The sequence below is a fragment of the Lissotriton helveticus genome, chromosome 8 (genome assembly GCF_964261635.1).
Source record: "Lissotriton helveticus chromosome 8, aLisHel1.1, whole genome shotgun sequence".
NCBI lineage: Eukaryota > Metazoa > Chordata > Amphibia > Caudata > Salamandridae > Lissotriton > Lissotriton helveticus.
Genome location: NC_136069.1, coordinates 45,081,042 through 45,107,027, shown reverse-complemented (window position 1 = coordinate 45,107,027; position 25,986 = coordinate 45,081,042). Strand labels below are relative to the sequence as shown.

Genomic DNA, 25,986 nt, shown 5'->3' with positions numbered 1-25,986 from the left:
TTGCTGGGTGGCAACTTACTAGACATCACTTTCGTGTCATCTAGATTTCGGCGCGTTCTGCTGCCTTGGAACTATTCGCACAACAGTTTGCTACTGATGACCCACCCCCCGCGACGCCCCACGCCGGAAATCTGGACGTTGTGCTGCGTTGGGACTATTCGCACAGCCGACCGCTACTTCATTGTTTTTCCCTAAAAATGTTTATATGTTATTACTATTTTTGTTTTCTTGTATATATTTATAAATTATTAAAGTTTTATAATCTTACTACTTTGGCGGAGTGCTATATATATTTAATGTGACACATAATTGTAAAAACTTTGATGTACAAAGAGTCATCCCTGGAATCTTCCGCTTCAGGCTCGGTCCCCTCCCCAATCACAATACAGGATGGTTTTCAGATAATAGCAACGCTTCTGCTGTGACAGATCTCATCGAGTGTGGGCCTTGATCTACTATAACTCCTTTGAAGAGGGGTGATTCTTTACAGCTGTGGCCATAAACTACATCTGCAGGGCTAGCTGATACCCTAGGACCAGCCTGGACAATCGGACACAGAGGAAAAGGAGTGTCAGAGGGTGCGGTAGTGAATAGGGCGAAAGGGAGGTGTCGGGCGTGCACAGGGTGTGATTCTCAGGGAAGAGCAGCGCAGATGGGGGGAGGTTTATTACCCATGCATAAGACAGTGAGCGGGGGTGACCACTGCCTGGGGGAGATGCTTGCGAGGGTGGGGAGCCATGCTAAGGATCGACAGCGTGCACAGAGTGGGTCTGGTCAAGGCATCTAAAATGGCTGCCGTGCACGACAAAAGTGTGGCATTTGAAAAAAGACAAGATGGCGCAGACAATGTTTTTCAACACTTCCTGATTTCCTTCGAATCGAACGTTAACAGACGTTGGGGCATATTACCAAAGTTAAGCGATATTTATCCCTAACGATGCTTAGCAACGATTTTTTTACCGTCAGAAATTATCGCAGATAAACCTTGCTATTATCAAGGTTTATCGGAAATACGATAAAAAACGACCGCAATGCATTAATATCGCTGAAAACTCAGCGATATTCATGCATTACCGAGCTAATGCTCTTAGCCATGTTATCCACCTCCCATTGGATAACATGGTTAAGAACTGCTCAGGGCAGGTGGTAGCTTTTGGAGATATTCGCGCTTATCTCGAATATTTCCAAAAGTTGATAATAGGAGATAGCGATGTTAGCGACTGTTTCCAGTCGCTAACATCTTGGCATGCCCACTTTGCATGTCATTAGTGATAAATATCACTCACATGCAAAGTGGGGCCCAAGATGGTCGCTATCTTCTACTAGCCGTCGCTAACTGGTGTTAGCAACAGCTAGGTAATACACATATAATTTTATCTCCGCGAAGCGGAGCGCTGTTACAGATATATATCTTGTTTTTGAACGTTAATTTCTCAAAATGCACTGAAGCACATATATTGAGACCTAGCAAAGGCACATCGGGCTACCAGTCCCTACAATTTTGCCAAGTTTCGTGCAAATCCATTCAGCTGTTCGATCCTACCGAGAGACAAGATGGCGGCCGCTACGGACTGTTTGGAATGTTTACAGACACCGGAGAGCCAATCAGCTTCGCTTCGCAAAGCTCCGTAACGCGAAAAGTACGCGAAGCGGTGCGGTGTTACAGATATATATCTTTTTTTGAATGTTAATTTCTCAAAATCCACTGGAGCACATATATTGAGATCTAGCAAAGGCACATCGGGCTACCAGTCCCTACAATTTTGCCAAGTTTCGTGCAAATCCATTCAGCTGTACGATTATTATTATTTTTATTTTTTTTTGCCCCGCGGGGCACTTTTAAAACCTCCACATCAAACCTAGGGGGTCAGCGACAATGTACTATGCCCCCTTATGGTCATTTGCCCCTTCGCTTTGGCCTCCTCTTGTCTCTCGATCCTACCGAGAGACAAGATGGCGGCCTCTACGGACTGTTTGGAATGTTGACAGACGCCGGAGAACCAATCAGCTTCGCTTCACAAAGCTCCGTTGCGCGAAAAGTACGCGTCCTGGGGCGCTGCCCAGTCCGCTGTTACAGATATATATCTTTTTTTAAACGTTAATTTCTCAAAATCCACTGGAGCACATATATTGAGACCTACAAAAGGCACATCGGGCTACCAGTCCCTACAATTTTGCCAAGTTTCGTGCAAATCCATTCAGCCGTTCGCGCTAAAAGTGAGGCCAACCGCCCTATGGAAATTAACATGGGAAAAACGCGTTTTGGGACCCCCCTTTTTTCTCGGCCCCCCCTTGACGAACCCCCCCAAAATTTTCAGGGGCTGCTCAGAAACAGAATGTGCCATTTTCCTGAAAATTTCAGCCAATTCCGTCCACAAACGCCAAAGTTATTAGACATAGAATTTTCAAAAATCCCATAGGGAAAAAATCCTAACTATATATACCTACTGGCGACCGCCAGTAGGTAATATATATATATATATATATATATATATATATTCACTGAAAAAAACATAGGTTTCGCACCAGTTATAGTTACCTGGAAATTTTACTGACATAAAACCATTGAAATTCCCACGTTATAGTTAGTGGGACTCACCATAACTTGCGCGTGTAATGCACTGCTGATGACATCACATATTACATCACTCATGACATGGTCAGTGACATCACTCATGACATCACTGATGACACTATCCATTGATTTTGTGTGTCTTTCTGAAAAATAAATATGTTTTATATATGTATATGTAAAGGTAGATGGAAGAATACATGTTTAAATAAGTGTCTTAATGGATGTTTTTAAAAAAAAATTGATTGGTTAACTGGCTTATTAAGTGTATCTTAGTGAATACATATATTAGCGAGTAATGTTTAGATATTTAAATGTTTGTATCAGTGTTTCATTTTGTGTATAATTGGCTGCATGGGTTGGTGACTGATTTACTGTTTGTATGAGTTTTTAAGACAGCATATGTGCAGGACTGTATGGGTGGATGAGTGTGTATATGTGTGTGTTAGTGAGTGAATGACTGTCACACTAGTATCTTTATCATTAACTACATTTGTTCTAATCTAGTATATGTGAGTATTGATGTATATAAGTGAGTATATGTGAGAGTGAGAGATTGAAGGAGTTCTTGTTTAAATAAGTATGTGTTTCTATAAGTGATTGTTTAAGAGAGTAGTATGTGTAAGTTTCCTTAGAAGTAAGGTGGTAGTGTGTGTATAGCTGTATATGCAAATAAATGGATGTTCAATAGTTTATTTGCATGTGTAAGTATGTGTGAGAGTAACTTTTGGATGACTGTCGGTGTGTTACAGGATGTATAGGTGTATCACAACATATGATGAGTGAGTATATGTATGAGTGACTATATAGAACTGTTGGTGAATGAGTGGATGTGTATATAGATCGTGATAATACTGAATTGGTTGTAACTGGTATGGATATCTCTTTTTTTTGGAAAATTTTAGTTTCTTTTTTTGAATATGTGTTTCAAGGGTTACATTACACTGAAAGGAGGTCTGTAACTGTCACAAGGATAGTGTCATCAGTGATGTCATGAGTGATGTCACTGACCATCTCATGAGTGATGTAATATGTGATGTCATTAGCAGTGCATTACACGTGCAAGTTATAGTGAGTCCAACTAACTATAACGTGGGAATTTCAATGGTTTTATGTCAGTAAAATTTCCAGGTAACTATAACTGGTGTGAAACCTATGGTTTTTTCAGTGAATTTAATAGGTTTTTAAAATGCTAATTCCTAACTATAACTGGTGTGAAACCTATGGTTTTTTCATTAAATGTCATCAGTTTTTTAAATGCTAATTCCTAACTATAACTGGTGTGAAACCTATGGTTTTTTCAGTGAATTTCTTAGGTTTTTTAAATGCTAATTCCTAACTATATGTATGGGAGATTGAGTGTGTGTGGGGGTGGCTGGGAGGTGAGTGACTCTGTGCATAGATTTGTGAGCAGTTGATTCACTAGGTGTATGAGTTCAAGAGTGCATGTGGAAACAGCTACATGGGCGGTTGACTGTGTGCATGAGTGTATTGAAGAGTGAATGGATATCTGAATGCTACATGTCATAGTAAGTACATATGTAAAACATAGTACATGTGAGAGTTGGCATATATAAAGAACTGTGCATGAGAGCCAGTGAATGTGTGAGTGGCTGTATGGATCATTGTGAACTTGTATCAGGGATTGTATAAGAGAGTAAATATGTGTTAGTATATGTTTGAATAAGTAAGGTGTGTATAACTGTATAGTTGAGGAAATGGAGGTGAGATTGATTCTTTGCATGACTGACTAGGTGTGTGAGTAACTCCATGGATGAGTGACAGTGTGTGAGTGTCTGTATACACTGAGTGTATCTAAGGTTATATTAGAGTCTGAAGAGGTTCATCGTATTAGCACAAGAATGATGTCATCAGTGATGTGATCAATGATGTCAAATGAGATGTCATCAGTGATGTCATCAGTGATGTCATTTGAGATGTCATCAGTGATGTCATCAGTGATGTCATTTGAGATGTCATCAGTGATGCGGTGCGCAAAATATATAGTTAGTGCAACTAACTATATATGGACATTTCATTGGTTTTGTATGATTAAAATATTCACCTAACTATATATGGTCTCAAATCTATGGTTTTTTCTCTGAATTTCAATGGTTTTTTAATAGCAAATATCAATAGCTGTAAAATAGATACTTCATTAAAATGAATAATGTATTTTATATTTTTTTAATACAATTTTTTTTGTTTAAATTTTTTTTTATTTTTTATTTTTGCCCTGGTGCGCTCCCGTTACGCGCACCGGGCAGTGCACCGGTAAGCACAACTCTATTCAGCGCCCTGGTGAAACAACATCGTGACGTGCCGCGTAAGCGTGACGTATCGCGTAACCGCGTGATGCGTTCTTTTTCGGCGCGCTGCGTAAACGCACCCGGAAGTGCTCCATGGCGCGACCCGGAGCGCGAAACTTAAGCGCGCCGGGGCGCGTAGTGTAAGCGCGTCGGGACATGTGACCTGAAAATAACACTTTTCATTGGTTCTCAACTTTTTTATTCTCCAAATGATGAAAGCCCCCTCCTTTTTTCCTCATTCTTACTTTCTTCTTTGAGAAAGCAAGAGCTATTTGTGAGCAGAGAAATGGCTTCAGTAGTAGCTGCAGCTGGTGCACCCCCACCACCACCCAGAAAGGAAGGTCCACCACCCCAGATCCTTCCAGGAGTTGAAGAAGAGGAGGAAGAAGATGATGAGGAGGAACAGCCTAGGAGATTCTTGCGGGAAGAACCTAGGGAAAGGCATGTGAAAGTGCATTTTATATGGAAGTACTTCTCCATCCCTGCTGGGCAAAAAAAAGTGAATGCCCCACATGTCACCTGTTTGATTTGCGACAAAGTCCTCTCCAGGGGCAACCCAAATAAAAAGTATTCCTTTGGGAATTATACAATGATCCGCCACATGGAGAGGTGGTATCCTAACAATTTGGCACAGGTTGAGGTACGGGACATGCTTCAGAAGAACAGAGATCCTCAGGCTAGCACCTCCACAGGTGAATTTTCGGTTGCAGCACCAGAAGGGCGCCAAATGATGCCAAACATACAAAAAAAATTGGTGAATTAAAGATGGTCTGCATTTTTTGTGGAAAGACCCTCTGCTACGGGCAACTAAGTATTTCCCTCATTAATCATGCTGTAGACAACCACCACTGCAGCAAGAAAAGAAAGCAGTAGCTTTTTTTTTTTTTTTTTGCTCCTGTCGAGCCACTGTTAATTCCCAGTTTTTTGTTTCTTCCCTAAAAAAATATAAAATAGTTCATAAAAAACAAAAAAAAAAAAAAATGTTCAGAAAAATAAAAAAAATATAAAACAACAAAAATAAAAAATAAAGTTATTTTCAGAACTACCTTCCAAAAATAAAAATTTGCTATCATGTTTTAAACTCTTACATACTTTTTTTCACTTCCGTGCGCTTCCCGGTGCGCGCACCAGGAAGCGCTCCGTTCGCTCCCCCCCCCCGCAAAAATCGGAAAAAAAATACAAAAAATGTTGCACCGCGGGGCTCTTTTATAGCCCCCACATCAAACCTAGGGGGTCAGGGAGGGTCTACTCTGCCCCCTTATAGTCATTTCCCCCTTTTGTTTTTGCCACCTCTTGTGTCTCGATCCTACCGAGACACAAGATGGCGGCCGCTCCGGACTGTTTTGAATGTTTACAGACACCCGTGAGCCAATCAGCTTGCCGTGCGCAAGTCGCGTGGCGCGCCCGGAGCGCTCCCCGGTACGCGTACCGGGGCGCTGCTATAGATATATACATTTTTTTGAACCTAAATTACTCAAAATCCTCTGGAGCACATATCTTGAGACATAGCAAAGGCACTTCGGGCTACCAGTCCCTACAATTTTGCCAAGTTTGGTGAAAATCCATTCAGCCGTTCGAGCTAAAAGTGCGACAGACCGCCCTATGGAAATTAACATGGGGAAAACACGTTTTGGGACCCCCCTTTTATCTCGGCCCCCGCTTAACGAATCCCCCCCCCCAAACTTTCAGGGAAGGAGCGGAGAACCGCGAGGCAAAGTTGCTAAAAAATTCAGGCTGATTCCTCAACCGGCGCCAAAGTTATTCCAAATAGAATGCTGCGATTTTCCTATGGAAATCGATCCTAACTATAACTACCTACTGGCGACCGCCAGTAGGTAATATATATATATATATATATATATATATATATAGAGATATATATATATATATATATATATATATATATATATATATATAGCCCTACAAAAACATTTGAACTGTTGGTAGTTTCTTGGCAATTCAAAGTATTTTAAGTCTGTTTTTTATTGCCATGCACATTGTAGTCACCTTTTCACACGCCCTCTCCGCCCTATCCGTCGATACCCCAGGTAGTATCCGTCGATACCCCAGGTAGTATCTGTCGATACCCCAGGTAGTATCCGTCGATACCCCAGGTAGTATCCGTCGATACCCCAGGTAGTATCCTGAGGCCTCAGGGTTTCTCCTGGCATGAAGTCGCATTTGCGCCATTATCTGTTTCCTACTATTAATTGTCAGACATTCAAAATTATCTGGTTTTGATCATGCTCGTACCCTAGTTCTGTGTCTACTTGTTTTCTTCTTTACTAGACCACCAGTTTTCTTGTGTTATTTATTAGTAGGATTGGGGATTGAAACTGGTTGGGTCTTTAAATATTTTCCCTATGACCCCCTCTCTCTCCCTCTCCGGGAGTTGAGTTCTGTGTGTTTAGATAAAGTGATTTGCCAATAATCACAGGATGTTGAGCCAACACCAAGGCTTGAAGCTGGTTTTCCAACTCCAAAGTTGGCTGCTCTGGCCTTTACGCCACATCCATTGTTGTGCCGTACTGCATGAGCTGGCAACTGCACTGCCAAAATAAATATAAAATAACAAACAGGTGACTGGAAGCGGCACCACTGAGGGACAGGCGAAGCTCTGCGCACAACAGTATGTCACCGCTGCTCTCATCTCCCTGCCAGGAGACCAGACTGGCGGCAGCAGGAAGAGAACCGGAAGCAGGAAGCGGAAACGCGGCGCGTGGTACTGTGCGGTCTGGAGGTCTTTGCGTCCCCCACCTGGAAGGTCAAGGCGGCCAGTGTATGTGGCGCCAGACCTAAAATAATATTATCCGTGTGGAGGGCAAGCATTATACATGTCAACATTTTAGAAGTGAAAAGTGGGGAAGTTTGTATTAAAAAGGAAAAAAAAAGGGAATGTATTTTCCCCACTGACGTATACTAAAGCAGAGGCACTTTTAGGTGGGAGATAGAAAAAATAAAGCTATTGGTGGCTTAAAAAATGGGGTTCCTGTCTGAATCGGGTATGCGTTACGATCGAGTAAAGCAGGAATGCAGCAGTCCTGACCCCAACCTCAGGTGGTATCCCCAGATATTCAACTGCACCTCTGATCTTGATATTTACTCCATGTTTCCACTGAATGTGTGAACTCTAATTATGCCTAAAAGTGATGCAAACGTACTGCCAAAATCACATGGCTGCCAAGTTTTTATTATGAATATGTGTAATATTTCTGTCTTCAGCCTGCCTGCATGTGAAATTTACATGCCTCGTTCGTGACAGTTTTTCACCAGCAACTAAAGACAAGCATTTACAATGCAATAGGTCTCGGATTCATTAAGTTTGAGCTATTGGCATTGCTAAATATTGCAACACCAACTGCAACAAAAGTCTATAAATTGTAGACCAAAAAAATGTGTATTTATTTTTGTAGCAATGGTGGCATGCTGCGCTTTAGATGAATATGTTTAAAAGTATACTGCGATTGCTACAATAGTTAATTGTGGATGCGTTAACAATTGATGTGTGCACTGATGGCTCGTGGTGTGTGTGCCTGTAGAAATTGTGCACTGATGGCTGGTGGTGTGTGTGCCTGGTGGAAGTGTGCACTGACGGCTGGTGGTGTGTGTGCCTGGTGGAAGCGTGCACTGGCGGCTGGTGGTGTGTGTGCCTCGTGAAAGCGTGCACTGACAGCTGGTGGTGTGTGCCTAGTGAAAGCGTGCACTGACGGCTGATGGTGTGTGTGTGCCTGGTGAAAGCATGCACAGATGGCTGGTGGTATGTGTGTGCCTTGTGAAAGCATGCACTGATGTCTGGTGGTGTGTGCCTGGTGGAAGCGTGCACTGACGGCTGGTGGTGTTTGTGCCCGGTGAAAGCGTGCACTGATGGCAGGTGGTATTTGTGCCTGGGGAAGCGTACACTGACAACTGATGGTGTCTGTGCCTGGTGAAAGTGTGCACTGATGGTGTGGTTGTGTGTGTGGTTGTATGTGTGGTTGTCTGTGTGGTTGTGTGTACTTGTGGTTGTGTGTGTGTGGTTGGGTGTGGTTGTGTGTGTGGGGGGGGTTCTCTGTGTGGGTGTGGTTGTGTATGTGGCTGTGTGTTTGTGGCTGTGTGTGTGTGGATGTGTGTGTGGTGTGTGTGGTTGTGTGTATGGTTGTGTGTGTGTGTGTTTGTGTGTGTGGTTGTATGTTTGTGTGTGGTTGTGCGCCTCGAGCTGGGAACCCTTTTAAATAAAAGGAGAGGCGCGTGCACTGGTGCAGTGTGCGCCTCTGGGTATGCACACAGACACATACTCTCTTGCGCTCTCTCACACACCCATACAAACACACTCTCACATCGCAAACACACAAACACACACACACACTGTGCTGGGGCAGTGCACAGGACATGCCGCTCTCGCCTTGAGACTCCATACTGTTAGAGCGCATGTACCTCATGAGGCACTCACAACACAGGCGTGCATGTGCGCCTCGTGCTGGGAAATGCTTGTAAAGAAAAGGAGAGGCGCGTACGCCTAATTGCGGTGTTGTGATTGAAAGCGCAATTTGTGCGGTGCCTGGAGATGATGAAGGGCCTACAGCGGGGTCCTCTCATCACCACATGCTGCCTCAAGGCGGCCGGCGTGGCCCACGCATGCTCTGTGTTGGTGCTGAGCATCGGACCAGCTGAAGTATGACGATCTGTTAAATATTTTTTGTAAACTGCGGGAGAGTTCAACACACTGTGTGCTAAAGACTGGATTTGCAACCTGTATTACTTGTCCCTTGTGTGTAATATCCCTAAAATAGCAAAGTGTCAGGATCTTGACTGTTGAGGTCTCTCATGTGCTGTAAAACACTGCGTTAACAGTGTGTGAACACTGAAAGCGCTCTTGTAAAAAATAAAGCAGTCGTGCACCCACACTCACTTCTCCTCAGCACTGGCAGTCTCAGAGACCAGTCCTGCAAACTCAATGCGGGCCGACCGACACGTCCCCGCAGGGGACACACATAAGAGGGCGGCCCCCTTAGTGCCACAAGATGGCACACGGGGCAGCCCAGTGTTTCGCGACCCTAAAGGGTCCTGGACGTCACTTCCGGCCGTGGTGGGAGGCGGGGAGAGGTATATATTCTTCCCCCGCTCGCCTGGCGGCCTCTTTGTCCCCTCACCCTGACGCCGTTTTTGTGCCCTCTGGTCGCTCCGTCCAGAGGCCTGGTTTGGCGACGGTGTGCAGTTTTCTCCGGTCGCCAGGTGATTCCTCATGCGGTGAGTCGTCCCCTGTAGGGGACGGGTGTTAGTCTCAATTTTCCACTTGTGTGGTTCGGGGGGCACTTATGGTCTGGGGTCCCCGGAGAGGCCGCGAACGGAGGGATGTGCAGTGCCGTTTTCGGTGTTTCAGGAGAGAGAGACGGCGATCGGGGTCCCGTGCACTTGGCCGCTGCACCCCACTTTGAGGTACCCAAGCCAGCGGGCCTGGGATGTTCCGAGACATGTGGGACCGCTGGGTGGCGAACTCTTAGCTGCTGCATACCTCGGGGAGGGGGCGGTCGCAGAACTGCCGTGTGGGTCGCGGTCTCCTGGCAGGGCTAGGGAATTAGACGGATGAGAGAAAGAGTTTTGTGGAGGGTCGGGGTATGCCCATAGGGCGCCGAGATTTTTGCAAATCCAGGAGGGCCCGGTGTGATGCTGGCAGTGTCGGGGGTCAGTACTGGCGGGCGTATTGTGGCGGGCGTTGGGAACGGTGGTCGTAGCAGGGGGTTCAACTTCCGCCACACCGTAGGAGGATCGAGTTGCTCCCTTCCTAGTTTCCAGCACGCCCCTCCCCCTTCGCACAGCTGCTCGGCTCACCGCATTCTTTCTTCGGAATGCGGGGGCGTTAGGAGCAGGCGACAGCGTGGTTGCTGCCCGGTTGGGGTTAAGGCAATCACGGAGGCCCGGGTTATCATTGTGCGGCGGGAGTTGGACCGGGCCGGTGCAAGGGGCTACTGCGAGTCTTGTTTGACGCTCCGCATCCCGCTGCAGCTGATATATGCCTTCATATAGCGCGGACCTTACCCGAAGGCGTCAGATCGCTTCACAATAGGAACAGAACTGATACATGAGAACATTACAAGTGAGCACCTTACGAAATCTAAGTCACATGAAGCAAAGTGACAAACATGGGAAAAGATCACATGAAGTAGCTAACTGTGCATTACAGGAGGAATAAGTGACATGAGTGCATGTTACATAGCGTACAATGTACAAGTAGAGGTATAAGACTGCATTCATGGCAGACAGCCAAACACAAGAACAAAAGTTTCGTAAGCAATGGTGGCACTTGTGCAAATACAGGAAGCAAACACGATGTAAGAGGTAGCAAACTGTGTTACAAGATAATGTGACGTGTGCATGGTACAATAGAGTACCAAAAATAGGTAGGAGGATAATACTGCAGTAAATGGCAGACTCTCAAATCACAAGATACTGGGAAGACACTTCCATAGTCAAGGAGAATAGAACTTGCTATAATAAGGGGTCTTCCTTCAGATTATAGAGAGAACATGAATTGATTTTGGAAGTGTTTTTATAAGAGGAGAACTTTGAGGTCATTTTGAAGCCCTTGGATGAGGAGGTGTTCCTGGGTAGAATGGTTAGGGGACGATTTAAGATGTGATTCTATATCACACACTCCTAAGTGCAATGGTCATGATCAGACTTAGCATTTGAAGATATGACTTGGTTTCAAGACACTATTCTACACTACTGCCTCTGGGGCTGGAGGTACGCAAGTGATTTCCCCACCCAACTCCTTACGAGAATGTAATATGGACAATCTAGTTCACGTAGCAGACAAACAAGCTGGGCCTTGGTAGCGTGGGGGGCATTGGTGGCCCCTGCCTCATTGCAGAGAATATATATTGGTATTGAGGGTGGGGGGGTGGGGGCAGGTCTTCTAATGGATGTTTATGTGTCACATACAGGAACCGCGCTTGAGAACCGCCCGACTCACATGGGGGGCCACCTGACCTATCAACAGGTATAAGGGTCATAGCATACTGGGGGAAGTGAGCTAGGGTCTGGGACACCCATTTTCTCCCCTGGAGTCATTTATGTCCCTGTTGTTGGGGCGCGCAGGTTACGCCCCAGGGAAGTAATACATTGGTAGTCACCTGGTGAATGTGAGCAGGGCAGGAAGTTCCTTGGCAATAATGGGATGTTTTCGCTTTTAAAACAACTGAGGAGAATGGGCAATTAGTTGTTGTACTAGGCAATATCTGGGGTGTTCTCTCGTCTCGGTAAGCAGTGACAGAGTGTGGGCAAATCTTGCATCCACTGTGACAATATTGAAATGCGTTTTCTTTTAACAAAGGGTGTGTCTGGGTATATCATGCATCCCATTTGCAATTATGGAAAGTGTTCTTTTGTACAGCAACTGGTGCGCACGTAAGGGGCTCTGATATTGGCGATCGAGTGAGCAATAGGCTTACCGGTCTTTGATGGTTTTGGGGCTGTTTTCATGGATTTGTTCTCTCTTCCAGAAACGCTCGGGCTTCGTTCTTTAATGGTCAAACCACGCCTAGCAGACTGGCCTGCCAGGGCTTGGAGCAGGTACAGGGGAAGAACACACTGGGGGCCAGTGTGTGGGGTTCTGGGTCAACACGTCCAGTATTGGAGTGTAACCTTTTTCTAATTTCAGGACAATCAGATCAAGTACACAGGCACCACTCAGAGAAGGACAGGTGGGAACGGAAGCAGGAATTGCCAGGGCGCTCTCCAGGCCAGAAGCCTGAATGCTGTTTCTGGTTAAGTGCTCTTGGGGGGGAAGGTGGCAACTCGGTTCAGACTTCTTGTAGGAGAGAAGTAGAAGCAGTGTTAAGTGTAGCGGTTATGCCAGTGCCATGACATCCTTACACTTCAGCCCAGTTGTGCTCATTTACCTTATTCAACTACTGGGCTCAACTCATAGATGACAGAAGGGATAACCACACGGGTAGATTGGCGGGAGACTGATATGGTAACCATTAGGGGGTGCCCAGGGGTCTTTTCCAAAAGTTATCTGAAGGTCAGTACTTGTGACACACTATAGGGTTGCATACAGCAGGGGAGATGGCCTGTCCAGGTGGTCAGGGGCAATGGTTTTGTCAAGTTTAGACTTCCGGAAGTGTGACATTTTGGCCCACACGAAGACATTCACTTAAGTTGCATCACAGCATCACCAGTTTCTTATACTCAGGTCCATTGGCACCATGGTGATGCGGGATCAATTTTCACAGATTTTTGTGCCTGATTTAGCCACTTACATCCTCCAGTTTGACCCCACTAGGACCTTCTAGTCTGGCTCCGCTCATGGTCTGGCTCATACAATACTCTATCTTGTTTATTTCCCTTGACAAAGGGTTGGTGCGTTTTGACCATGTAGGCAATTGTTTTAGTTATTTTACTCAATGGGTCCGGACGGGGCAGGCAATTTCTAACAGTCAGAAATTTTCAACAACTTGGGTTGACACGCAGTGGGGGGCCCTTGGCTAAGTCCACTGGTAAGCTTTCACCTAGACATTATCTTATTTGATGGTTATTCAGGTACTAAGTAAGGCTTCTTTTTACAGTTTTCACACGCCAGGAAGTATTAGTGGTGAAGTAACAGTTCCCCTAGTTGCACAACAACTATTACAGTTGTATAGGGTGCTTGTTAAAAGCTTCATAAGGCCCAACGAGTGCCAGGTAAAGGGGGACGAATAGTACATGTGATAACACGAGGAGATACTGCACATAGTGCTAGAAGGAACATTGCCTAAGCAAAACTCATACTGGCCTTATACTCATGACGGAGAAGACAGTGGGCGGTCCAACTATTGTAATATGTTAAGGGTTGCAAGCATGCACCAAGAAATGGATCCTCGAGATCATCCAAGACAGACAATAAGTCCCGTCCTATAGCCAGGATTTGGCAGACGCGGCCAGCTATCTTGTCGGTTGGGGTGCAATATGCTGAGGGGAGCATGGGGGCAGAGCTTATTTTGGAAAATATTGATTGATGAAGGCTTGTTGGACGTTCCCACTGCTCATATACGAGCATGTATTCGTTCGTGGGTTCCCCTCTGGTTTCACAGCAAGTACACAAGGACACCTGTGCTTAGGGCACATACCCCATGGCAAGTTAGTCACCTAAGGGGGGGGGGATTGGCCTCTGTCTAGCCTTGCCAGGACAGGGGTAGTCAATCACTATACCTGGAGCCTGTAGAGGTGATTATGTTAGAAACTCAGACTGGGGGGGTACTGGCCTGGGCCAAAAATCCCTCGCCTGCGCTGCGGGGGCAGCAGGCTGTAAGTGTCTTTGAGGGACAGGCAAGGGCATAATAGGACTGAGGTGCATGTCACAGAATGTACACTATCTCTGATGGATACAAGCGGAGCCACCATAAAGACCAAAAAGGGAACCTTGTGACACGCAATCTTGTAGTCGACACCATTCTGGTGTAAGTATCAAGGGTCACAAGCGGATAGCAGGGTTCGGGCATCTGTGACTAGTCGAAGGCTCAGCAAGAAGGGTAGGCTGTGTAGGTTGACAGTTCACGATATGGTGCAGTGTCTAATGACGGGCACAATACACTTATTCCCTCAAACCTGTTGTGACACATTGTTGTGTGCACCAAGGATCATTTTGATAACTATGAAATTGTCTGGTCATTGTGGCGTAATATTGCACCAGAAAAGAAGACCACAAAGAACATACTGTGGGAATTAGCCACCAGTGGGGGACAGGTAAAATGCAGTGGTCGGACATGTCTCCCGGCTCTGTAGGCAAGGCACTCGACAGGGGAGGCGATGGAGCCAGCGCGCAGTAAGTTCCTGGGCGTCATTAGACTTGGGGGGCTACACGCCAAACGCTAGGGGCGTTTGGAGGACAACGTGGTACTTCTGCCCAGTATAAGCATGGACCTGTTCCATGGGGCAAAATAGCAACCAGTGGGAGGCAGGTAAACTTCAGTAGTCAGAAATCACCCCTGGCTCCTGTGGCAGGGAGCTTGGCAGGGGAAGCGATGGAGCCTGCGCGCAGGAAGTTCTGCGCTATGCGTAATTTCACTGGGCAGAGGAGACTGGGCCTCAGTAGGCTTGGGGGCTACACGCCAAATTCAGAGCGTGTGTTTTAAGCATGGGGTACATCTGCCCATTTTAAGCATGGACTGGTTCTTGCTGGATAGGGGGATGCCCTAGAAATAGCAGGATGAAAGTAGGAATGCCGACCTTGGTGGAAGGCCCTGGCTGCGATGGTCGCCACACCCAGGGCTGTGGCGGAGTTACAGGGTGATCCAGAGGCGGAAAGGTACTCAGGGGTACCCTCTTCAGGAGCACAAAGGGTGCTGAGGCCTAATATCCCCAGGAAGTCTGTGCAGTGCACCCTGGGGTGCGACGGCGCCCCGTCTGTCTTACGGGCGGTTGGAAACCTGTACAACCGGGGGTTGCTTGAACGCTCCGCCCCTCGTATGGGGGGGGGGTGTGAGCAAGAGGGTGGACCGATGGTTCACCGGAAGTGGGAGTGGCTATCCACTCACCACAACCACTAAGCACCGATTGGCTAAGGCCACGATGCAAGTTGGCCCATCAGGTGGTAGGCCGCGAGGGGCAGCTTGCCTTTGGATCGTCTGTAAGATAACCCACCATGTTGGCATATGTATATGCTAATAAACCTGCAGCGACTTTATCCCAACAAAAAGTTGTCTTGTCTGCTTATTTACGATACATGCAAGTTGCTGCGGGAGGGCTGGTGAGTGGGCCGATATTGGCACTATGCGGGCCGACCGACACTTCCCCGCAGGGGTCACACATAAGAGGGCGGCCCCCTTAGTGCCACAAGATGGCACACGGGGCAGCCCAGTGTTCCACGACCCTAAAGGGTCCTGGACGTCACTTCCGGCCGTGGTGGGAGGCGGGGAGAGGTATATATTCCTCCCCCGCCCACCTGGCGGCCTCTTTGTCCCCTCACCCTGACGCCGTTTCCCTCCCTACCCGGCGCTTCAGGGTGGGGGGGGATATATGTTCTAATCCCTTTTTATTTGTGTTGCAGGCGAAGTTACAGGGCGATCCAGAGGGGGAAAGGTACTAAGGGGTACCCTCTTCAGGAGCACAAAGGGTGCTGAGGCCTAATATCCCCAGGAAGTCTGTGCGGTGGACCCTGGGGTGCGACGGCGCCCCGTCTGTCCTACGGGCGGTTGGAAACCTGTACAACCGGGGGCCGCTTGAACGCTCCGCCCCTCGTATGTGGGGGCGTGAGCAAGAGGGTAGACCGATGGTTCAACGGAGGCGGGAGTGGCTATCCACTCACCACAACCGCTAAGCAACGATTGGCTTAGGCCACGATGCAAGTTGGCCCATCAGGTGGTAGGCCGTGAGGGGCGACTTGCCTTTGGATCGTCTGTAAGATAACCCACCATAGTGGAGAGGTGTGGCTCACTGGTTAGAGGCGTCAGACTTGTAAGCAGAGAACGGCCCGGGACCAGGGTTCAATTCCCGACGCGGCAGGGTCTTGGACCAGGGTCAACGGACTCGATAATTCTCGCCTCGGTGCCTACTCTAACCAGGGAACACACTCAGTAACTCTGGGCATTAAGCTTGCCTCATCTCTACAACGGCCCCCCACAGACGCCGGGGATGCCAGGTTTCACCCTGGAGATACCCAGAAAGGGAGCATCTCACAGAGAAAACCAGGACGGGTTCCCCAGCGGTCTACAGCGCCAGGACACTCGGGTGGAGTAACAGTGCGCTTTACAAGTATCCCACATATGCTAATAAACCTGCAGCGACTTTATCCCAACAAAAAGTTGTTTTGTCTGCTCATTTATGATACATGCATGTTGCGGCGGGAGGGCTGGTGAGTGGGCCGATATTGGCACTATGCATCTGTTCATTTGCAATACCCCTGTGCTGTTTCTCTCAGCACCACAGTTAAATGTTTCACTTCAGATTACCACCCCGTTTACTCCTGTAGCCCAGCTACACCAGCCCTTTACTCCTGTACCACAGCAATACCACCCCGTTTACTCCTGGGCCCCAGCAACACCAGCTAGTTTACTCCTGTGCCCCAGCAACATCACGTTTACTCCTGTACCAGAGCAATACCAATCGTTTACTCCGGCATCACAGCAGCTCCACCCTGTTTACTTCTGTGTCCCAGCAGTACCGCATTTGCCCCCTCTCTCCGTTCCTTATAATCCGTGGTTCATGAGAGAGCGTCAGCCCCCTTCATTCCTCTCTCTTCTCCTACAGCGCAGCCGCCCCTTCAGTTTCTGCACAGTATATGCACCTCCTGAATGCTTTCGTATCCCGAGCACCACCGCCCCTCGTACACCCAATGCACCCAGTCAGAGAGCCCGCCCCTAGTCCCTGGCACTGCCTCACTGACCCTGCAGGAGCTCTGCGGGCACAGGCTGGTGTCGAGCTGCGCGGAGTAACTCTGGACACGAAAAAACGGCACTGTACCAGAGAGGAAACGTGAGTCACAGGGGCACGTACGTGAACGTACAATATGTGCCATTGTGCCAGCAATCCCGCTGTGAGCTGCTCCGGTGTGCCGGTGTCTGTGGAGTATAATGGCCTTTTAACCGATCCTCATAAATCCCTCTAGATCCATGGTCTCCTAAATCCCTCTAGATCCACGATCTCATAAATCTCTCTAGATCCAAGATAAACGGCCTTGGCATCACAGAAGTGTGCAGTGTGTAGCGTCCTCTGCAGCTCTGAAGCACATACATGATCTGGACACACACCAAGGTCTCTTTGCATTTGTGATTGCTGAATCGGGCCTTGGAGCTGTGAGTCTGTATTCAAAGCTGTGCCTGTGTGTGTGTGTTTTTTTTACCTCTGCGTCTGTCTGTAGTTTTAGTGAAGTGGTATTTGGAGAATGTTGAAGAGGGAGGCAGCGTGGCGGCTGGAGCTTTCATGCCGAGTTGCGGCTATTGTTGCCATGCAGAATTTTTCCTTGCGATTGAAATTCATTTCATTGCCAGCACACATGCCGGCAATCTCTACATCTAACCGCTATGTGCAACTATCTCCCTAGGGCTCTGTTCTTTGGTCCTCTCCTCTTAAGTCTTTCCACCACCTTGCTAAACTGTTTCTTTCTTTCAAGCACATTTTTCTCGTGACCAAGCAGGGTAGCGCTGGAGTTTATGGAGCGACTCCAAAGGGATGTCACTGGGCAGCCCTGCATGCAGTTGATGTGAGTTGTGTAGAATTGCTCGAGAGTCTAACCTGCGTTTACATAATAAGTGCTAGAGGAGCTGCAGTGAAAGTGTACTGCACAATACAACTTAAGTAAGACTTTTTTTATACCTTTGTGGATACTACTATGAAAGAATTGTAATATCTTATAGAAGCAGCTCGAAATTTGAAAAAGACCAGGCCTAGCGCCTTTAAGACTGAACTGGCTGCTCCATGGGGACTGTGTTTTTGTTGTTTTTTGTGTGCTTTTTACCAGATTATGCTGCTGTGACCTAACCATACACTCATGGGACCATTGCTTAATTTGCGCCAGTGTTTGCTGATACTTTGCTCCTGTACTGGCACTTACTACTTAACATACTAACCACCAGATGGCGTTGTTAACTTATTTTTGAAAGAGGACAAGGCAGAGTATTTAACTATCTGATATACCATTTAAAATAATATCGGTTAGCCCAGCACGGTCCATTCTAATAGCTTTAGATCACCTTGTGCGGTGTTGATACTGGTCTTTAGTAGGGACTGTGGGTGGTGCAAGTTGCAGTTGCAACCTGTGGAATATATTGGGCCCTGTCACGTATTTAAATAAGATGGGGTGGGGGAGGGAGCAAATACGGGGTGGTAGCGAATGGGGACAAGGGAAGAATTGAGGTTGGGAGCATAGAGGGAGGAGCTGAGAGTGAAGGGAATATCGAAGACCTACATATTTAGAGGGGTTTAGGAAAGGAAAGTAAAGTGAGAGAAAGATTTAAATAGGGCAAAGAGCTGGCATATCCACTGAGTAGGTGAGCCACTGCTGTAAAGATCTAGGTGGAAATCACAGTCTCATATTTTGTTAGTGCAAATGGCTGTCATTACTGTATGGTTGATATGAATAGTAATGATGTTGGTAATATCCAAGCACACCATTACCGCATCAAGACCCGATGGGTTCGCGATATGTGCTATACAACTTCTCAATAGTAATACTATAAAAGCTAGGAGAGCAGATGCTGCAGAAACCAGGAGATAATAAAGAAGAAGTGAAGCAAAATTGAGAGAGTAGCTAGAGCAGGCTAGAGTGAGGGACGAAATGAGAAGTGCAGAGTGAAACGAGGTAAAGGGGAGAGAAAGCAATCGCTTTCGCGATCGCTTTTGTAAAAAAAAGAAGAAAAAAAAACACGTCAGCGAGTGGTGCACGTGTGCGCCACTGCGAGGCATATGTTTTCAATTATAGTGGCCGTGTCTGGGCACGATAATTAAAAACATATGGGCTTTGGTGCGCGTAACAGACACCAATAGGCCATGGGCGGAGCTACGCGACCGCCCATGGCCTATTATGTGTTCTGTTAAAAAACAACACGCACGCAAAGCCCAATCAAAATGGACCATAGGAAATGAACACGTACGAGCGTGTGGAATTTCCAGGTCCATTTTGTAAACCCTGCCAAAAGGTCTCTGGCTGCACGAACACTGCTGCGCAGTGTACGCTAGGCCGAGACCTAAAAACAGGGGAGCGCTGTATTGTAAAGACAATGCATTCTTGCACTTTTCTTAAGACACAGCTCGGTGCAGCAGAAAGGTTTGCGGCACTGCACTGCTTCATTATCTTATAAATATGCCCCCATGTGTTTTACTTTGTATTCTGGGACTTGTCGTTCTAGTAAACTGCAAGTGGCAGTATGCAGAGAAAGGTGAACGTCACTGGTGCTGCACTTCACAAATGGAAGGTGTTAGAAATGGGATTTCCGGTTGGCTGAGGCTTGCGCCAAAGCCAGGCAGAAACACCCCCTCTAGTCAGGGCAAGGGAGTAACATGCCAAAGATAACCCCTGTTCACCCTCTAGGAAACGTGGCGCGAGCAGTAAGGATTATCCCAGAGGTAATGTAGGCCGACCTGCGCCTGACCCGAGACCACCTCTCCTTCAGGAAGAAGCTGAAGACCTGGCTGTTCGAGCAGTAGCGGCACCCCCCCTCCCCCAGCGCCTTGAGACCCTACGGGTATGTAGCGCGCTCTATAAATGTCATTGATTGATTGATTGATTGATTGATTGATAAGTGTTTGCGCGCGCACCCAGCAACAACACCCAAGGCCCACCACAAAGGAAACTCCACACAAGGTTATATATAAAAATAGCCTTTGTATTATACCAAACACATTTGATAAAAACACACACTTTACAATGTGCCAACAGACACGGCCAGAATTTACAGGGGATGTATGTACAAGACAGGGCCACATGGACCACTGTCAGGAATAAGCACTTTTAGAACAAGGATACTTGTTAGAATTAGCACTTAAGACATAGCACATATAATAACTTGTAGTACAAAATAGAAAATAGAGCACACAACCAGTAATCACTGGTAACAGGTAAGTACCACCTACGCAAACCTAACCACCTTAGGAAAATATTACGCAGGGAACCAGGAACTCACTGGTATACCTATACTAGTAAAAACAACCAACTAAGCATCACATATATTCAGAGGTATAAAACATTACACATGATGCAGCAATCACATTAGGCAGGTAAATCAGAATTGTGCAAAAAACACATAGGGCATGAACATGTACCCCATGCAAGAGTATAACAACAGAACTGTCCCCAGGCCAACTGGCCTCTCAGGGGCTGAAACGCTCTTTGTCCAGAATGTTTAGGGCAGGCTGCACAGGCAGCCAAAGAACCTGCGAAAGGGGCCTAAACGTAGCAGCTGCCCACTCAGTGCTGGGCAGCTGGAGACCTCCTCTGGGCTCTAAAGGAACAATGGGGCCCAAAACAACATGGGAGCCTCAGGAGCCTCGCAGCCTCTATGACCAAGATAACTGTGCCCCTGTGAGCCTCGTGGGTGCTGAACGAAGATGCGCCCACTGGGGGAGCGGCCCGCTGCCAACCGGGGCCGCTCTACCCTCAGGAATGCCCACTAAATCGTTGGAGTCCCTCTCGGGGGACTCGAAAGCAATGGATGTGCCCTGAGTCTCTCAGGCTCGAAGAAAGAATGCCCACGACGTCGGAAGAGCCTCGACAGGCTCTAAATAGAAGATTGCCTGCAATGTAGGAGCCACGGGGCTCGGAATGGATCAATGCCCGCCGGACAGCAAGAAGGGAGCCCCACTCACCGGGACTCCTGGGCGGCGTCTCGCTGGTCTCCTTCCTCCCGGGGGCAATGCGGGGACTCAAAGGTGCGGGGCTCTCCGGCTCACCTGGTCTCCTCCTGGGGCAGCGGGGGCTCTCTGCGTCTGACACCAGAGCCCCGCCTGTTCCTCCAGGCAGCGGCTCCTCTCTCGGGGCTGCGGGGCTCACCGGCGACTCCAAGCTGGTGCGCAAGAACGCGGGGTAATCTCCCGACGCTTCCTGCTGGCAGGGCCTCCCTTCCTGTCCAGGCACCGGAGCGCGTGGTGGGCTCCCGTCGGCTTCCGGTTTCTTTTAAGTACTTCCGTGTCGTCGCAGGCAGCACGGCGGCGTGTGGGGGGGGAACAGCTCACGGTGGCAATCCGGGGTAGGCTCCCGGCACAACCAAATGTAGAGTCCTTGGCGGGGTGGGCACTCGCCAGGGGTACAACAACCGGGGCAAGATCACGGGATCGCCCCCGTAACCAACAACAAAAAGTCTGCACTTTGCGGGGTGGGCACCCGCGCTGCAAAGCTCAGCAAAACACGGGGAAAATGCCGGGTGGGCACCGGCTTGGAAATGCAGCCAAGGGGGATCCTCCCACATGCTGGGGGATCCCTTAGGGCAAGGATCACCGCTACAGCGGCGCGAATGCGCTATTTTCCATAGGGGGAGGCCAGCGCTTCCCAGGGGCTGGCAGGCAGGGATCCCCACAGTCCAGGAAAGTCTCTAGGAAGGAAAAAGCAAGGGGGGGGCAAAGGCTGGGCCCAGGAGCCAGCTCACTGGGCCCTACAGGCTGGAAGGCAGTCCTAGTGGCGGTCCTCCTGCCGCCCAGCAGCAGCAGGCCCCCCTCCAGTCAGGATCAGGAACAGAGAACATTTTGCAAGGGGACACAGCCCCTTTTTATACAGTAAATCCCTTTGTCTACAAGGGTGCAGGCAAGGGGCGAACCAGATACAACTGGTTCCTGAGCACTTTGTTTTGCTCAGCCCCTCTGCCTATTCACAGGATCGGTAGGGTCATCCGTCGCACCATAGGGGGCGGAGCCAGCATTGTGTGGGGGAAAGCCCAGCCCTATTAAGGTCCCAGGTGCACTCCTCCCCAGCCATCAACATGCAGATCTCCCATTCACCACTGGGGCACACCCATCCTGACTCCTGGAGCCTGGCACACCAGCCAGCTCCAGCAAATCACAAGCCAGCAGATACACTGCCCAGGCACACCAACCTCTAGAAGTGGCACTTCTACACTAGACACATTCACGCAGCACACATCATCGCGCAACATTTAATCACACGAGTTCGCACATACCAAACTCGAGCTTGAACTCCCCATGCATCAGGAACTACCAGGGACACATACATTCCCCATGCATTCCTATGGGAGGGCAGGCCAACCTTACTACAAGCACGCACTTTACCCTGGGACACAGTGGTAAAGTGCGCAGAAGCTACAAATCACCAGCACCAAGTCACCTATCAAAAGCAAAAGGTTTAGTGGTGGTCCTGCCAGGAGGGCCAAGACCAACAGAAGGGATAAAGGTGACAGAACTGGACTGAGCTGTGCAGCGTTGAACTGGGCATTGAGCATTCCTCTGATGTCATATTTAACCATAGATGAGCCAGCATACTACCCTTTGGCCTGCAGTCAGTGCAGCAGAGCATTAGGACATAACTGCCTGTACTGCACAACATTATGTTGTTACCCACATTGCCCCTTGTTACAACTTACCCAGTTGCTGTTGTGGTTCATCATAGCCAGCACTGTTCTGTCCTGCTACTCCTGAGACCAACTCCTCTGAGATGACGGCTGACACCCGCTCCTCCAGGGGATCCAGCTGCTCCTTGGGCGCTGGACTTCCATCTCCAGTCTGCATGGCTTCCTAGAGATTGGATGCAAGTTTTTCCTTTGTCCTGCACTTGCAATCATTGCAGTGCTTTTTGCAGTCACTCACTGTCCTCTTTACTTTTGCAACTCTGTTGACCTTGTCCACAATGGTTTGCTGTACGATCCTTTTCCTCCCTAATGACATTTTGGAGCTGACAACGAACTGTTGTTGGTGCTCCGTCACCTCTGTGATCAGGATTCTATTCTCCTACTCAATAAACTTGAACCTACTCTTCTTCTTCCCCTGGGACTCTGTCAGGACATCCTGGCTGGGTACTTGGGTTGCTGGAGTTGTTGTCCTGATCTCTGCTCTCTCCTCCATGGCTGCTTTCAGGTAAGTGTGGCAACTTATTTTTCACGTAGCGGTGGTTAAATACATAAATTTGAATGCCCAGCGCACAAAAGTGATGCTAGGGTGTCTTGTGTCTATTTTCTAGATGCTAATACGCCCAACGTCACTTTTGCAGCATTAGCATCAGATTTCTTTATGACCCGGCACACAACACAGTGTCAGTTTTTCCGACGCCAGCTACCGCCTTATGCCATTGTGCACCATATTGTAAATAAAGTCAAGTCAAGTCAAAGGAGCTTTATTTCGATATAGTTATATCTTTAAAAGCATACAAAGTAAGAAACAATGACATTTATCTAAAACAGCCCGCAGTTTAAAATGATAAGAATCTAAAAAGTTAAGAAGTTAAGAAGTTTAAGAAACCCCCCCCCCGTGAGCATGTTTATCTATAAGGATGCTTCATAACGGTTGGGTAATAAGTTGACTAAAACAGTCTCTAAACGGGACCTAATTAAACAATTTGCTTAAGCCACTTTGACCTTATGCGCCAAGTCCACCCTAGGAACTTGGCTACAGCACAAACATTTAAAACACAGGTATCAGTCTGGAGAATCCTTAGTGCGTCAGCACACCGCCTAGCCCCCAGTATCGAGCATACTGGCTTGATCCATATGCGACGTGGCAATTTGTAGGCGGGGCATTCAAAGAACATATGTCCAATGGATTCTGGCCTGGTGGGGCAAAAAGGGCAAGACGAAACCGTTTGGTAGGGCGGCTTCCAGCGGGAGGTGAATTCCCTGATTGGCAAGGAACCAGTTCTAAATTTAAAAAATAACGCTCTGTCCCAGGGAATTAAAATGATGTCTAGGTAGATCTCACGTAATGGGGCATCCTTGATCAACAGGAAGGACCTGGTTGCTCTGCACAAGTTCGTTTTGCTGTTCCTTTTCTCAGTAATCCAGGACCAATACATTTTCTTGAGTATTGACTTAGGTGGGGCGGACCTCTGTTCCCATGACTCGCCCAATCCTAAGTTCAAAAGGAGGGCTTTAATGTCTCTGAGCCACCTGATTTTGGCCCAACTCGGTGAGTCCAGAATTTCCCGTAGGCCCTCTGCGTAACTGGTGAGAGCCTTCACCCTCCAGATGCGGGCCCACAAAAGAAGGGGGCGAAGCCTTGCTTGATCCTCGATGGAACGACAACCCAAGTCCAATTGAAGCGGAATAGTAGGGACAGATGCTTGGAGGCTCATGAGATTTCTGAAGAAGTTGTTTTCCGACAGGGTGAGCTTACTCATGTTCAATGCTCCCCAGAGTACGGCACCATAAAGCGCCGAGCTGACTCCTCTTGCAGCATAAATCTCAAGAACGTACCTATTGGCTTCATTGAGGATGCCCTCTGCTCTTTCAGCAATGTTCCAGCGATTCTCTTATGGTTAAGGAGCATTTTGTTTAAATAGCTATCCCACTTCATGGAGTCAACCAGACGAATCCCCAAATAGTCAAACTCCCTAGTGCGTTCCAGAGGGACGTTATCCAGCAATGGTGGCGTACCCAGTTTTTTGGGGGGAATTAAGATGAGATATTTAGTCTTATCAGTGTTTATTTTGAGTCCCCTCGAGTTACAGAAAAGCTCAAAGCTGGACAACAAGCGCTGTAGACCAGCGGGTGACTTTGAGATCAGCAGAGTGTCGTCCGCGAATAAAAGGGTGGGTACAAGCTGCCCAGCTAAACGGGGAGCGTCAGCAGGAGTTGACAGCAGATGGTCAACTACCCCGTTTACATAGAGGGAGAAAAGAGTGGGAGCAAGTACGCAACCCTGGCGGACTCCTCTGCTGACCTCAATACGCCCGGTCCTCTGGCCCTGTGTCCCCCAACGCACCTGTGCAAAATTGGACGTATGGAGCCTGACTATAAGGGACAGAAGGTAGTAATATTGTAAATAAAACAAATCCATGGTGTAAGAATCTGTCGTACAGGGGTGGTCATTTTTTAGGAGCATTGCTATGGCAAGACAGTGATGCGCAAGTTCATGTAAATATACCCTCAGTTCACAACAACCATGATGATCAACAAGGTACTGCTAGGATGCCAGCTTAACTGTCTCAGGTACATCTTTAGATCTTACCATCACCAACCACATGCTCTTTCGAAAACAAATTAAAACCTGGCTGTTTTCTTCCATCTAAGACACTCTCACTGGCTTTGGATGTTCTGTCATCTGGCATGTCTGCAAGCGCTGGGACGCCCCGTTGCTGGGGTAGCCATGCGCTATACAAAGTAGCGTAACATAACATAACATAACCATGTCACCAAATTCAGAGAATTGGTTTCCCACTACCCATGATATTTTTGCAAGTAAACTGCTCCACAAACAATGCTCGTTACCTCATTTCTCCCTACTTTACATTTATGATTTATTTAAACACTTATTATGATTAGGTACTAAACATCTGTTCTCACTGTCAGTAGCGACACAACAACATCCCATAACAGGTTTTTTAATTTTGCCTCCATTTTCTGAACAGCTGTACCGCAGTTATGAAATATCATCAGCCTATACACCCAAATAAATACATTTTGGCCCTGGTGGACATACCAATAGACAACCTCCAACAACGGGCCACAGAGATCTGCTGGAGAAAACGCCCAGCGGTTTAGGATTCGTGTAGCT

At 47.8% G+C, this 25,986-nt stretch overlaps 1 protein-coding gene across 1 annotated transcript in view; it reads right to left on the bottom strand.

Moving 5' to 3' along the window:
• LOC144771452 (uncharacterized) overlaps window positions 1-25,986 on the bottom strand; it is a 129,941-nt gene that overhangs the window by 103,621 nt on the left and 334 nt on the right. The gene's annotated exons all lie outside the window — the stretch shown is intronic.